We start from the raw sequence: 4596 nt of genomic DNA, 5'->3' as shown, positions 1-4596 counted from the left end.
CCATTATTGTAGTCTTCTTCAGGTGTTATTCCAAGGTGGGTCACTTTTCTGGTTTGGTCCAATCCTGAAATCCTTTGGAGTTCTGGCTCCCTACCACTTACTTGCTAAACCTTAGTTTCTTCATCTGCAAAATGGGAATATTCTGTAGATTACTGTGGCAGTTTTTAGGGAGGAGTAGCCAGCCCATCTAATAAAGAGGAAATATGCTAATTGACTGTCACACCCTCACAAAGATGACAACACCCAAGGCAATAAGGAGGGAATATGCTAATTGACACCCTCAAAGATGGCGGTACCCACAGCCACAAGATGGTGGCTCCCAGTCCCCTTGGCCCTGCCGGGGCAGCAGGTGCGTGGCACGGCTGGGCCCACCCCCAGGTGGGTTTGGCCACTCCGCGTGCCTGCCTCCGGAGTGCCCCAGTCCCCTCAGCCCCCCAGCTGCCCAGGGCTGGCCTGAAGTGCAGGCAAGCCTTGGATGGTGGCTGCCCAGCCACCCAGGGCCACCCAAGGCTTGTGCTGCCAGCTGTGGCAGCAGCAGAGGTGTGATGGGGGTGTCACCTTCCCCTCATTGCCAGGTCACCTCCCGCCCCTGAGGGCTCCTGGACTGTAAGAGGGAGCAGGCTGGGCTGAGGGACCCCGCTCCAATGCATGAATTTTCATACACCGGGCCTCTAGACTATCCTACCTAATAATAGACAAATATGCAAATTGACCGCACCTTCGCTACGCCCAAACCATGCCCACCAGCCAAGCCACGCCCACCAACCAATCAGGACAAGTATGCAAATTACCCCAACCAAGATGGCGGTTAATTTGCATATCAAGACAGTGTAGAAACAAGCCAAGAGCTGCAGAAGGGAGCAGAGCTGTGGAGAAGCAAGCAAGTGGGGCGGAGGAGAAGGGAGGAGCGGAGGCGGGGCAGGGGAGAAGGAAGGAGAGTGGGTGGGCCAGGGGAGAAGGGAGAAAAGCAGGCAGGCTGGCGGAGAAGGCGGGGCGGGGGAGAAGGGAGGAGAGAAGGTGGGGCGGGGTAGAGTGCAGCAGGAAACCCTATTGCAGGATTTTTCCTGCAACGGGAACGCTAGTCTATATATAAAAGGCTAAGTGACTTGCTGACCGGCCGACTGGCTGGTGGGGAAGATGCACACTGACCACCAGGGGGGCAGATGCTCAATGCAGGAGCTGCTGAGCGACAGCAACTTTGCAGAGTGCCCTTTTGCACTCTGGGACCCCCCGGGGGATGTTGGACTGCTGGTTTGGGCCCGTTCTCTGTAGGCCAGGCCAAGGGACCCCACCTGCTGGAGGGACCCTGCTCACTCCACAGACACCCTTCAAGCCCCAGTGCCACCCCAGGTGCAGCCGGCCAGAGAGGGACCGCGGGAGGTTGGCTCCAGGGCGGGTCCGGCCCATCTTGCCCAGTCCCACCCTGTCAGTCACCTTCTAATTAATTTCCTTTCAATGTGCACAAATCTGTGCACCGGGCCTCTAGTGGCATATATAAGGTAGCTCCGCAGTGCCCAATGGGTGTTGCCAATATTCTTTCTGCATTAAATGAAGGTCCTGATTACTTTGAGAAATAATCGTATACTAGGTGTACTGGTTAATAATGCAGATTTTGTAATCAAAGAAAACATAATTTCAAGAGAAACATCAAAAGTGCTTTATTCAAAGTAATGTCCATCGCTAGCTACACATTTCCCCATCTTTCAGGTAATTTGTGGATACCGTCGTCCCAATACAACTTTTCTTGTTTTGAGGAAAACCATTCAGAGACCCAATTTTCCACTTCTTCGTATGTTTTGAAGTGCTGCCCAGAGAGTGCGTGTGCCATCGATCGGAACAAGTGGTAATCTGAAGGAGCAAGGTCTGGTGAATACGGTGGGTGGGTTAATACTTCCCAGGCAAGATCTTTTAATGTGTCTTTTAACTGATTTTGAAGTGTGTGATGGTGCATCATCATGAAGCAAAATTACTTTGCCGTGTCTTCTGGAACATTCTGGTCATTTCACGATCAAAGCGTGGTTCAGATTGGTTATTTGTTGTTGGTATCGATCAGTATTAACGGTTTCACCTGGTTTTAGAAGCTCATAATACACCACACCTTCCTGATCCCACCAAACGCAGAGCATTGTCTTCTTTCCAAAGCGATTTGGCCTTGCAGTCGATGTTGATGGTTGACCTGGATCAACTCATGATTTTGTGCATTTGGGATTCTCAAAATAAATCCACTTTTCATCGCCAGTCACAATTTGATGCAAAAAAAGACTTTCTTTCGTGCCATTGAAGCAAAATTTTACTGATGACTTTTCGGTTTTCCATTTGTCTTTCATTCAGTTGATGTGGCACCCATTTTCCTTCCTTTAAAATCTTTCCCATTGCTTGTAAACGATCAGAAATTGTTTGCTGAGCAATGTTTAATCTTCCTGCAAGTTTTTAAGTTTGACATGCATCTTCATCCAATAATGCTTGTAATTGTTGGTCTTCAAACTTTTTCAGTTGACCTGGGTGTTCTTTGTCTTTCACATCGAAATCATCACTTTTAAAGCATTTATACCAGCGTTCACAAGTATCTTGAGATGGACCATGTTCACCATAAGCTTCCCAAAGTATTCAGCAACACTTTTCTTCAAAATAATGAATTATAACTTCCCGCAAATGCTCTTTTTTTGGCATGAAATTTGACATTTTTAAGTGTAAAAATATCTATGATGTTAACACCTTCAGAAAATTTGACATAATGAAGTTTTGAAGCTTGTTGTTAATACAACAAAATAGCATACATATCAAATCGCATATATATCAACATATGTGTAATTCCATCTATTGAAAAAAAATCCGCATTATTAACCGGTACACCTAGTATACTCAAGTGTCCTACTGGCTATGAGAGACAGCCCTTGGGAGGGACAGAAGGCGAGATACAGAGAAATGCCACCTAATATGCTAAGTTATGAGACACTGGGTGACCTGAAATTAGACTTGCTACAATGTTTCATAGATGAATAAAGAGGAATAATAATAACCACAAGGCACAATCTCTTGTATCAAGAGATACTGCAACTTACGCCCTGACTGGTTTGGCTCAGTGGATAGAGCGTCGGCCTGCGGACTCAAGGGTCCCAGGTTCGATTCCGGTCAAGGGCATGTACGGTGGTTGCGGGCACATACCCAGTAGGGGGTGTGCAGGAGGCAGCTGATTGATGTTTCTCTCTCATCGATGTTTCTAACTCTCTATCCCTCTCCCTTTCTCTCTGTAAAAAACCAATAAAATATATATTTAAAGAGATACTGCAACTTTGATTTGCTTCCTTTGGAGGGGTCAGAAACTTGGGTGTCTTAGTGTCCTCCAAGGGCAGCTGAGCACACCCCAACTACCGCTGAGTTCGAGCATGAGGGGGGGTGGGGTGGTTAAAACTGGACCGAGGCAGAGAGGGGGATGCACGTCTCGAGGTAACGCAGACTGTCCTGTGCCGGAGCAGCAGCTCTCTCTCTTCTAGCCAGGCAAGTGACACCACCTCGTGCAGCAGGTGTGTGCACACGCCGCCTCCCGTACAGGTTGAGTGGTCGTCACGGTTCACCTGTCCAAAGCTCGAGGGCGCCGGGCCTAGGCTTTGCTCTCAAGGAGGTTGTGCCAGCCATCAGCTAAGGGCATGCTGATTCGTTCAGCAACCCTGCTGGTGCAGAAGTGACCTGGTGAACACGATGGGACCTGGCTGCCTGCCTCAGCCTGCTGGGGACATGGGTGCACGAACCGGCACAGAGATCATGAAAGGCACAACGTGCCCACTGCTCTGAGGAGAGGGCCCTCGATCCCGTTCTCAGCAGTTAGGGAATGTTTCCTGGAGGAAGTGAAATTTAAAAAAAAAATCCTCACCCAAAGGTATATTTTACTGATTTTAGAGAGGAAGAGAGAAGGAGGGAGAGAGAGAGAGAGAGAGCGAGAGAGAGAGAGAGAGAGAGAGACATCAATGTATGAGGGAAACATCGATTGGTTGCCTCCCATAGGTGCTCCTAAATGGGGATGGAACCCCAAACCCAGGTATGTGCCCTGATCGGAATCGGAATCGAACCGGCAAACTTTCAGTGCTTGGGATGACACTCCCACCACTGAGCCACACCAGCCAGGGCAGGAAGTGACCTTTTTTTAAAAAAAATTACTTTATTGATTAAGGTATCACATATTTGTCATCAACCCCCTCCCCCGTTCCCCTCCCAATCCCCCCCACACGCATGCCCCCATCCTCCTGTTGTCCGTGATCACTGGTTAGGCTCATATGCAAGCACACAAGTCCCTTGGTTGATCTATCTCCCTTGTCCCCACCCTCCCCTACTTTCCCTCAGGAAGTGACCTTTCTAAAGATGGTACTCAGAGGCTGATGCATCCGTTGGGAATGTTTTCAGGTGCCAGGAATACCTAGCACAAACAGGGAATATTTGCCTGCATAGAAGTCTGGTGGCGGGCACTTTTAGGTATTTTCCATGGGCTCAACAGTATCGCCAGGGAGCCAGGTTGTTGCTGTGCCTCCTCTCCATCCCCTCTGGAGGGCTTGCCATCTCATAGTCGCAGTTCCATAGGAGGTTGTGGCAGTACCACCCGGC

This window comes from Eptesicus fuscus, chromosome 9, assembly GCF_027574615.1.
Source record: "Eptesicus fuscus isolate TK198812 chromosome 9, DD_ASM_mEF_20220401, whole genome shotgun sequence".
NCBI lineage: Eukaryota > Metazoa > Chordata > Mammalia > Chiroptera > Vespertilionidae > Eptesicus > Eptesicus fuscus.
Note: the sequence above shows the minus strand (reverse complement) of the source record.